Below are 12613 nucleotides of genomic sequence, written 5' to 3'. Positions count from 1 at the left end.
TTCAAAACCAGATCAGAATGACTAATCTGTTTTACCTTTTGAACAGTATTTATGTTAGCTCTGAAAAAAATACTGCTTTTATAACAGATGCAAAGAAATTATTATTATTATACAGTATTCTATCCTAACCAGGCACAAATCTCAAGAAATGTATATGTTCTCTCTAAATGACTAGTTAGGGTAATAAATAAAGCACTGCTGTTTTATGAGATCTGGTTAAGATATGATTATGGTGAGGGACTAGAAAGCAGTTAGTAAGTAGAAAAGTAAGAATAACTAGTAACATCAGTTATCTTACAGCTTTCTGGCTCACTGATAAAACAACTTGTTAAACAGTTTTAGATAATGCGCTTAAGCTTAACATTTTGAATGGTTAATTTCTACACAGTTGGATGTTTCTACTATTACCTGCTAATATTAATGAATTAACTTGCAATCAGCCTTTCATGTCTGTGCATGGCAGGTTATGCTATTACTGTTTTGTGTGAAGCAATAAATAAATAAAAGCTTTAGCTTCACTATATTTTAATATGTCCTTGTTACTTTCATAGAAAAATATTACTTGACAACATGTAGTGTATAAATGACAGTTTTAGGGTTTTCTTTAGTGTTAGTTGCTCATTAGCAGGAGTAACAATACAGGTATCGTACACCAATAATTTACTGTAATCTTGTCTCTTCGGCGCCTATAGTCATGCCCAACAGAGCCTTGTTTCTCTCTAGGTTTTTTTTTTTTTCTTTCACTTTTGACAATTGGTGAAGCTTCCTCGCTGCTGTCGTCACTGGCTTGCATGGTTAAGAATTTGTGGAGCTGCGCATTGATGGATTTGGTCTTCATTGTTTGGAATTTCAGCAGGAAAAATTAAACCGGGCGAGGCAGTGGTGCAGTAGGTAGTGCTGTCGCCTCACAGCAAGAAGGTCGCTGGTTCGAGCCTGGGCTCAGTTGTCGTTTCTGTGTGGAGTTTGCATGTTCTCCCTGCGTTTGCGTGGGTTTCCTCCGGGTGCTCCGGTTTCCCCCACAGTCTAAAGACATGCGGTACAAGTGAATTGGGTAGGCTTGTCCATAGTGTGTGTGTGTGTGGATGATTCCCAGAGATGGGTTGCGGCTGGAAGAGCATCCGATGCGTAAAAACAGGATAAGGATAGGTTGGCAGTTCATTCCGCTGTGGCGACCCCGGATTAATAAAGGGACTAAGCCGACAAGAAAATGAATGAATGAATGAAAATTAAACCACTCTGAACTGAACTGAATTTAAACTTTGAAACTGGACTGACACTGTTTCAGTTTACTAAAATATTCTATGTTAAGCTGCTTTGACAAAATAAAGCGCAAAATAAATAAAGATGAATGGAATTTTTAGGAGAAAAATAATAAAATAATGCTTTGTAGAATTTATTTCATGCCTTTGAAAACAAAATCAAAGATTTCCTAACAGGCCTTTGAAGACCTGTCAGTGAACTTTAAGACTGGAAGCATGGATAAAAATCAAGGGATGGTATCCACCATGTGACATATGACAATTCCTGAAAATATGTAAACTAGAAAGAAGTCTTGCTGCGCTGACAAAGAGAGCTTGTTTACTTTTTGGTGGATTGCACAATGCCAATTCTGACATGCTTTAGCGCTGGCATATTAATCATTCTTGGTTACTTGCACCGTCTTGGGTATAACGTTTGTCATCAGCATCTTAAACAACACAAGAATTTGGCTACGTTCCAGACAGACAGCAAGCCGACCTGAAAATTGTGTCAAAACATCCCACCAGTCCTTTTGTAACCCAATCCTAGATGAACGGATAGAGCACAATGCTTAGAACATCTGTTGAGGTGTTCCATGCAAAAATGATGAGCATAACTTTATAAAGATGGCAAAATGGCGGCAATAGCATTTTAAGTTTATGTGTCTGGCCTTTGTATATAGTTTCATTCTTTGAAATCTCCAGACATCACTGATTCACAAAACAGGCTCTCTTGTTTAGATGATGTGGAAATGCTGATACTTTATCAAAGCTACCTGCATGAACAGGAGTTTTCTTGGCTGTGTATTGGCATGTGGCCCATAAGCATCAGTAATGTCTACGTGCAGATCACAGATATTCAGTGTGAACTGGCAATGATTTTCGGTCTTGTCGGTAAGATTAAAGGCATTTCAGTGAGTCTAACCTGAACAGTTCAGCATCAGCAACTCCTGCATTCATAGTAAACATTTGTGAGCATATCGCTTCATGCATATACCCTTCCAGTGTTTAGTGTTGGTTGGAAACGATGTTAAACTGGTTTATGGACAAAGCAAGATGATCTACTGATAAATCATATATATAGTTGAAGTCAGAATTATTAGGCCCCCTGAATTATTAGCCCCCCTGTTTATTTCTGTTTTAACGGAAATGATAGTTTTTTAACACATTTCTAAACATAATAACTTTAATAACTAATTTCTAAAATTTCTAATAATATATTTTATCTTTGCTATGACAGTAAATAATATTTTACTAGATAATTTTTAAGACAATTCTATACAGCCTGAAGTGACATTTAAAGGCTTAACTAGGTTACGCAGGTTAGGGTAATTAGGCAAGTTATTGTATAACAATGGTTTGTTCTGTAGACTATCGAAAAATATATATAACTTAAATAGACTAATAATTTCGACCTTAAAATGTTTTTTTTTAATTAAAAACTGCTTTTATATTAGCCGAACAAAAACAAATAAGACTTTCTCCAGAATAAAAAAATATTATTGGACATAATATGAAAAATTCCTTGCTCTGTTAAACATCATTTGGAAAGTATTTAAAAAGGAAAAACTAATTTAAATATAATAATTCTGACTCTACCTGTACATATGAGTAGATCATCGATAACTTGCAAGTTGTCTGTCACTCATCTTTGCAAAATTGTTGTAATTCAGTCACTCTGAAGGGTTTTGAGCATGAACTGCCTTTGTAAGGTCATGCCACAGCTTCTCGATTGGATTCAGATCAAAACTTTGACTAGGCTGCTGCAGAACCTAAGTCTGTTTTAGCTTGAGATTCCAACAGATGGTCGGACATTCTCCTCTGAATCATGTTGGTACACAGTAGAATTGATGGTTCGATTTATCACAGTAAGTTTTGGGATATCAAGACTGATATGAGCCTTTATGTTCTTTTTGCTTAGCAGTGGTTTTTGTTTTGGAACTCTGCCATGGAAACCATTTTGCCCAATCACTTGCTTATGGTGGTGTCATGAACACTCACCTTAACTGAGTTCTTCACCTGACTTTTGAAACACTATTTCACACAGGGCTATGCAGTTTTGTATTTTGTTTTCCCTTAATAATAATTCCCTTAAAATGATTCATTTAATATATATATATATATATATATATATATATATATATATATATATATATATATATATATATATATATATATATATATATATTATATACATATATATATATATATATATATATATATATATATATATATATATATATATATTTATATATATATATATATATATATATATATATATATATATATATATATATATATATATATACACTTTTAAAATGTAAATTATTAGCCCCCTGTTTTTTTCCCCCGATTTCTGTTTATTGAAGAGTTTTGTTTTTTGTAATACATTTCTAAACATAACAGTTTTAATAACTCATTTCTAATGTCTGATTTATTTTATCTTTGCCATGATGACACTAAATAATATTTTACTGGATATTTTTTAAAACACTACGACACAGCTTAAAGTGACATTTAAAGGCTTAACCAGGGTAATTAGCTTACCTAGGCAGGTTAGGGTAATTGGGCAAGTTATTGTATAGTGATGGTTTGTTCTGTAGACTATCGAAAAAAGTTAGCTTAAAAGGGCTAATAATTTTGTCTTTAAAATATTTTTTAAAAGTTGAAAACTGCTTTTTTTTGCTAAAATAAAGCAAATAATACTTTCTCCAGAAGAAAAAATATTAGACATAAATTATCAAAAATTATCAGACATATTGTGAACATTTCCTTGCTCTGTTAAACATAATTTGGCAAATATTTAAAAAAACATAAAATAAAAATTCAAAGGTGGCCTAATAAATCCGACTTCAACAATATATATATATATATATATATATATATATATATATATATATATATATATATATATATATATATGTGTGTGTGTGTGTGTGTGTGTGTGTGTGTGTGTGTGTGTGTGTGTGTGTGTGTGTGTGTGTGTGTGTTTTAACACATTTCCAAATGTAATAGTTTTAATAATTAATTTTTAATAACTATTTTTCAAGATACGAGTATTCAGCTTAAAGTGAAGTTTAAAGGCTTTGCTAGGTCAATTATGTTAATTAGACAAGTTGGGGTAATTAGGCAAGTCATTGTATAACAATGGTCAATGGTTCTATTCTCCAAAATAAAAAATATTATAGGAAACACAGTGAATATTTCGGGAAATATTTAAAAAAGGAAAAAAATCACATATTCATTGGCTTCTTTTAATAGCTCTGTTGAACCCCAGTTCGAAAGCAATATCTGATTTCATTCGTTTATTTTTAGTAATTTTTGATCATTTAATTTTTGATCAGTTATTTCAGTGACCACAGTAGTTTTTCGTTTTCTTTGTCCACGTCTATATAAATGCATCTTTCTAAGAATAAGTAAGGGTAAAAATCTTTCTTTTTTATTGTTCAGCAAATGATTAGGGAAAGAAGAAAACCTAGCAGAAATGTTTTTGGAAATTACAATGAGTACATTTTGGCTTCATTCCTAGCTGAGATTAAATTTAGCTTTGTACTAAGTGTACCAACAAAGAGGCAGTATTGACAGTAATCTTGCCTATTGCATGATTTTGTTATTATGCAGGTAACTGCCCTCATGAATAAAGAGGTAGCATCACAAGGCTATGTTTTGAGCCCATACGCATAAAGCTTACAAGCGTTTCTCCACAGGATGTGTGATGTGGTGGTGGTAACCCCATAGTTATAAATGTGGGCACAATGGTTGCACGTTTAGTAGCACATAGAGGTGACCTGGGATTGTGTTCTGTCAATGTGCCCTTGACCTGCTACCGTTAAAGATAAACGGTTTGTTATCTATAAAGATCAAACTGTTTTATGCTTACTAATGTACTTCCACTGTTAAAACCTATGAAACACATTATCAGTTGCAGTGCAACACTTTTAATATTTATGTCTACAATTGTTTTCATTATAAAAGTGTAAAGATTATGAGGCTGTACAGTATAAGTTAACTACCAATAAGATATTTTAAAATTCTGGTCAAGCCTACAACTCACTTTACTTTGCCCAGGTCAATGGTGCCTTACACAATTTATTATTTTTATATGACTGTAATGTTAGAGTAATATATTTTATGAGCACATATTAGCAGTAAATAATAAAGTAACTACAGTTTAATCATGTTTCTTTATGTTCTGTGTTACTTTTTTGTTTATTTATTTATGCTTAAGCAAAAGATCATGTTTGTTTTTTTCCCCATTGTAGAATTTAGTTCTGAGTGTTGATACAGTAAATGTGTATTTAGAGAATACTCAAACAGCAATACTGATAACACCTACCATAATAGTATTTTGTATTCCACCTTTAGTCACAAAAGGTTACACTATTTAATGCATGGGCGTTGGCCTATTTTAGGGAGGCTCTAGCCCCTCTCTATTTCTACTCAGTCCCCCTAAAACTGTTGCGATTACTTTATAAACTGTACACTAAATTATCACATCAGTTCCCTTTAAATATAATATGGAAATTGAGGCAGATTTCAGCTTCTCCCCATCTTGTGTTTTTTATTTGATCAGCCAGCTGTGCCGAGCAAGAGAACAATGTGTGTGTCTAATAAATTGTTATAATAGCTGCTTATTTGCAGTTCTTTGCTATAGATACACTTGTAGTATTTGTACTACATGTCAGGAGCAATCAAATTTCCTCAGCATTTCCTCCAGCAAAAAATGTAACCCTTAACAAACATTTCACTATTGTTATATATTATTTAACTACCAATATAAAACAAATTACAATGCATATGGCATTATACCACAGTCTTGCAGAGAAGGATTAAACACAGAGACAGAAACACCTAGAGCAGGGGTGTCCAAACTCTGTCCTGGAGAGCCAGAGTCCAAAAGAGTTTAGCTCAAACCCTAATCAAACACACCTGAACCAGCTAATTAATCTTTTACTAGATATACAGTTCCTTGCAGGTGTGTTGAAGCAAGTTGGAGCTAAAATCAAAAGGACACCAGCTCTCCAGGATGGTGCTTGGACACCGCTGGCTTAGAGAATGTACTCAATTTAACTGTCAGAGTCACGGACAGAGATCGAAACATCATGCATTGTCTTGTATAAATTTTTTTCTTTTTTATTATTATGATTTAGATCGTGAAATATGTGAATTAGCCTGTAGTTTTAAACATATTCCTATTTATACTTATGCCATTTACTTTGAAAAGTGGCATCATAAGGAGCTGAGCCCCCCCTAAAATGAAAATCCTAAAATCACCCCTGATTTAATGTACACTGTAAAACCCAAAAAGTTGAGGTAACTCAAACCGTTTGAGGAAACTGATTGCAACAAACCATTTAAGTTCAAAAACTAATCCTAATGAGTGCTGTGAACTTAATCCATTTGAGTAAATGAAGCAATTTGAGGATGGTAAACCAGATAAATGAAGAGAACTCAAACCAACTGAGTACTGTAAAACCCAATAAGTTTGGGCAACTCAAATTGTTTGAGGAAATCGATTGCAACAAACCATTTGAGTTAAAAACTAATCTATATGAGTACTGTGAACTTACTTCATTTAAGTTGACATGATGAGGTATTTAATTAACTCATTTCCCTCAACCCTGAGTTCAAAACTCTTTCCAAATGAGTAGAGTTAACTTTCAGTAAATTTGGAGTTAATGACACTCATTTCATTTGATAAAATTGACTGTTGGGTTTTACCAACGCAATCTCGGGGCAATTCGTTAATTTTTGATTTAGTGGCAAATTCGTTTAAATTCGTACAATCTAATTCGTACAGTTTAGTACGATTTGCTCATCACCCAATGACGGTTGGGCTTAGGGGCGGGGTTTGGTACCATGCCTCCTTTTTAAAATCGTACCCTTTGCAAGACTGAACTCGAACAAATTTTACGAATTAGCCACTAAACCGACAAAACGTAAATACTTATGTTTCCTCATGAGATCAGGCTAGTTTTACAGTCTATGATAAAATAATGCAATACATTTATAGTTCAATTGTTGTCAGCTTCAGTCCAGGCTATCTATTGCTTTGCATATTTAGTGTCTTATTAATTAAATTGCCCAATTCAGATCATCTCCTATTAAAGAGAAAATTCTTTGAACGGAAAGTGTGTGATAGACAAGAAAGGCATAGAAAATCCCGGCACTAAATTTAAGAACCAATATAATCAAACATAAAGCTCGGTTAATTTTTTTCCTTGAACAATTAAGCAGTATGTTCTTCTTTTTCCTTGTAATCCAAAGCTGACCCATCACTTTTGTCCTGTAATTAAGCAGAACTTCACAAAAACAGCATTTCTGAGCTTGCTCGATTGTCCATTGAGATAAGACTGAAGAGGACACCTTTCCGTGAGAATCCTTATCTTAGCAGGAAGAGAAAGCCAAAAATGTACTGTCTTCTTAAAGAGGCATGAATCTGCCGGCTAAGCCACCACCTTTCTGATAGTCATCTTATAGTCAGGATATTGTGCATCTCCACTGATAAGCGATCTGCCAGCTGCCTCTCTCCTGAACCCTGAATTCCATTAGGATATTTGCTTTTTCTCCCCTTTTCCTTCAGTCTTCCTCCTTCTGCTTCCCCTGTTTTTTTTTTCTTCTTCTTCTTTTTTATCATCACAAAGTGGCATTACTACCAAAACAGCCATTAGCTAGAAGCCACATCTGAGGCATAGAAGGGGCAGGATTTGGTTTACCTCTTTCTGTCTTTATTATTAGAGATTTTTAAGAAAAAAAAAAACTGTGGTTGTTTGGAAATGTGATCACATTACACTGATATGGTGATTTATTCTATGTACAAAAGAAATCATTTGTGTGTAAAGATGCTCCGATTAGCTCCATACAGATGAGCTTTCATCAGATGAGAAAGAAGGTGATCAAAAAATTGCCTGTGTAATAGATCCGTCCTGACCATAGAGAGATAGGAGACTCATCTGGTCATGGTGTGGATCCTGGAGCTATAGGGGCCATTAGGAAAAGAACCAATAAGAGCTGTTTATTGTAAAAGTCTTTTTTTTTTTTTACTGTTATGATTATTTGTACTTTGGACATGAAAGCTACCTCCAATTATTAGATTTTTGGGATGGTCTTTGCAGATGATAAGACAGGCACACACAAATTGCAACACCTGAGCAACCACCCATGCCTCTTAAAGCACGAATGTGACTGTTAAGCAGGTAAGAAGCACTCGCATGTTCTTTTGAAAAAGGAAACAAAAGTTTTTATTTTATTTTTACTGACAAGAACAGATTAGAATACACCACGACATGCATGTTTCCATCGATTGTATTTTATCTGCCTTGGTCTTCTTTTCCTTTTTCCAAAGGCTCATTCTCATTACCATGTTTTCTAGGTAGAGAGATTTCTGATTGCCAGAGATACGGGTCCCGGATTTCAGCCTCTGCTCCTTTGATGGGTCCTCAGTGAGGCTGCACTTCAGCAGTTGATAAGAATTTTATTTGATATTATTGTCTTCTGCACTGATGAAAGTGGACTGTACTGTGATGCTGTTGAACAGGTACAGAGCCCTTTTAGGTAGATGATTTGTTAAGATGGTGTCACAATTTTTTTTGCATATAGGCTTTGTTTACGGTTGACAGTGGTGGAAAGAGTACTGAAAAATCATACGTAAAAGTACCATTACTTGCCCAAAAAATAAAAGTAGTAAAAGTATCTGTTGTAAATATTGCTCAAAGTACACTGTAAAAAAAGGCAGGGTTCCACACAATTCATTTATGTTGTCCCAACACAAATTGATTAAGTTAGCTTAGCACTTTTAACAAATTGATGTGGATTGAACATAAAAATTAAGTTATCGCTATGAAATTTTAAGAATTGTGTTGTTTTAGCTCACTTTAAATAAGCAATTTTGTGTGTATAAGTGAAAAGTAGCCCTTTTAAAAATACTACTAAGAGTAGGGAGTAGGGAGTATTGAGTATTACGTTGTGAAAAGCTGATGCGCTTACATGCAGTTTGTGCAGGGATGTGTAAACGAAACATTCTGTAGTGCATTTAGTGATTTTTATATATTCGTTCCTTCCTTCCTTCACTCAAAATTATTATTTTTTGCTCATTTTAATTACTTATTTAAAATGAGCTAAAACAACACAATTCTTAAATTTCATTGGGGCAACTTAATTTTTTTATGTTTAATCCACATAAATTTGTTAAAAGTGTTAAGTCAACTTAATTAATTTGTGTTGGGACAACATGAATGAATTGTGTGGAACCCTGCAATTTTTACAGTGTTCCTTCTATTGTTTGTTCTGTCCTACCTTCATTCCTTCATTTATTTGTTCCTTCCTTCGTTACTCTCTTCATTCATTTCTCATCAGTGACATGACACCTATAAACAGTCATTGCGTGTAAAGACTAACAACATCTTATTGGACATTTTTAATGCTTCCAAAAGGTTTGCTGCATTTATATAGCGCCCATGTCTTGAGGTGGTTCAGTATAATGCGATGTACTTTCTATGTGCGACCGGATTGGACAGGAATCGCAGGACTGATTTTTCCACTTTAGTCAATCACCATAGTCAAGAAATAATAGTAGTGATTAATACTTACATTTATATAGCGCTTTTCTGGGCACTCGAATCACTTTACACATAGGGGGAATCCCCTCATCATCTACCAGTGTGCAGCATCCACCTGGATGACGTGACGGCAGCCATATTGCTCCAGACCGCACACCACACAACAGCTGATTGGTGAAGAGAAGACAGAGTGATGAAGCCAATTATGACATGAGTATGGTTAGGAGGCCATGATGGACACAGGCCAGTGGGCAAATTTGGTCAGGATGGTGGGGTTAAACCTACTCTTTTTTGAAGGACATCTTGGGATTTTAAACATTAACAAAGAATCAGGACCTCGGTTTAACGTCTCATCCGAAAGACTGTGTTCACTGAGCAGTATAGAGTCCCCATTGCTATACTGGGGCATTAGGACCTACACAGACTGCAGGTTGGGCGCCCCTGGTGGCCTCACTAACACCACTTCTGACCCCTGCTTAGCTTCAGTGAAATAAAGAAATAAAGTAGTGACTGCAGATTGAAGGAAAGTAGTAGTAGTAGTAGTAGTAGTAGTAGTAGTAGTAGTAGTAAAATTACAGATACAGCATTAAAAATGGACTCAAGGGAAAGTAAAAGTACACATTTTTAAAACTACTTAGCAAATTACAATTTGTGAGAAAAATTACTCAATAACAGGAATTGGAGTATTTGTTATTTGTTATTTTACACTACTAACGGCTAACATCTCCAGTTCAATCCAAGTTGTCTTTTCAACGGTCAGTGATTTAAGCAACCAAATCAGCAAGAAAGGTCTGGATGCAGACCTGGTGCAGTGCAATCTGGGCTGCATCCAATGCTTTTTAATGGGCTCACCAAACCCCACCCCTAACCCTACCCCTCACAGTGACGTCACTTGCTCCATTTGACTGCATCATGTCTGACATTGCAACGCTGAGTGATGCAAACTAAGCTTGCATCATAAAGGCTGCATCCAAATACTATTGAAATCAGCAGTCTTTACTAACCTCACTAACCCTAATTAACCCTGACACTAACTCTGTTAGTGTTTCACATGAATATTATTGAACGCAGAAAGTCTTTTTTGAATCCATACTTGTTATTTTCCCTAAAATGACATTTAAAGACATTATCCTTGTATTTGTGGGGTAATCAATCAATAATTGCTGCAATAAAATCTGACAGATAGTATTATTCAGCCATTTCATGTATACATGTAAAGGCTTTGAGGATGTCAAGTATACTAGTGCAGTGGAAAAGACATTTTACATTAATTGACAGACTAGATTCAGAAATCCTGATTCTTTAAAATGCCATTGACTGTATGTACCTTTGTTTGTCATAACACGGTTTCTGGTCTAAACATTATTTTTTAATGGTTTTCAATGATAAAATACCCCTCTGTAGTGACCTCCAGTCTGTGCCCCTGCCTTCAGGCTGCACTGGTGTTTGGAGTTCTAGGGTAATGAGGGGGAACAAAGAACAACAAGCAGGAGCTGCCCAACATAAACATACAGGGGAAAGTATTTAGTGCAAACTATGAGCCCAACAAGGCTGAGTGCAGTCAACGGCCCCTAATTCTGCTCTTTGTAATCTGATGCGTACTATAAACACACATCACACCCACTCACACTTATAATCGATGGACAGTGCAAAACTCAACATGAACAGGCACACCTGGCTGTCAGGTGTAGCACAGTCAGGTGTGTGTGTATGTTTTTTTTTTTTTTTTTTTGGGGGGTCAAAGGTTAGGGGTGATGTTTGATTTATGAAGTGATGATTTGAAAATATTACAGAAGTCTGTATCATTGCACTAAATGGATAGATGTTCAAATTACTGGATTCTAACTGGTAGTCTCAATGCACTTTGCAGTCTGCTAAAGATTTAATCACGTATATTTTCAATTACTGTCTAGTTGCATCCTGTTGGCTCATGGGAATGGAAAAAAAAAAAAAAAAACAAGACTCAATCCCCCTGTTATGTATAACAATTTCTCCAAACATCTAAGTTTCATGTGGCAATTTCCCTAACTATTTTTTAAAATAGATGGATAGATATAGATAGATAGATAGATAGATAGATAGATAGATAGATAGATAGATAGATAGATAGATAGATAGATAGATAGATAGATAGATAGATAGATAGATAGATAGATAGATAGATAGATAGATAGATAGATAGATAGATAGATAGATAGATAGATAGATAGATAGATTGCTTAAACACCTTAAATGATGAAATGGATCGAATGTTAGCAGGTAAATTATTCCAATCTTGGACCCTTAAACATAAAAGCTCTTTTACAAACAGATTTTATAAAAATAAGAAAGAAAAAAAAAAAAAAAAAGAAATCCGAACAGAATGTCTCACTTGATAATTTAAGGAAAAAAATACAAAATATTGTTGTAAATAATAAGGATACTTAAAATGAATCCATTTAAATTGAAGCCAGTGAATATGTCGTCTTGTGTGCAAAGATGGCCACTGCAGTAGATCAAGCCCGTAGCCAGCCTGGTGAAAGGGGTGGTTCTTTTTCTCAAAATGTGGACTTTTTTGCAGTTATTCACCTCATTTTCTATTTAATTATGATGTTTAAATACTGCAATAAGTGGCATTTTAAGCTCTATTTTTAGTTGGATTAGCTTGTATCCTCCATTTTTAATGTCCCTATAAATGTAAATATTTCCTAAAGATTTATAATAAACAAATATAAAGAAGAGCTTCACGATTTTCCTCTAGCCTCTCTTGAAAATTCATCTAAAAACAACAGCTTAATTGGTAAAAACAGCAAAAGTCAGTCCAAGGCACTTGAAAAA

This window comes from Danio rerio, chromosome 24, assembly GCF_052040795.2.
Source record: "Danio rerio strain M-AB ecotype USA chromosome 24, GRCz13ab, whole genome shotgun sequence".
Lineage (NCBI taxonomy): Eukaryota > Metazoa > Chordata > Actinopteri > Cypriniformes > Danionidae > Danio > Danio rerio.
The sequence above is the reverse complement of the archived record's forward strand: the minus strand, read 5'-3'. Positions refer to the sequence as shown.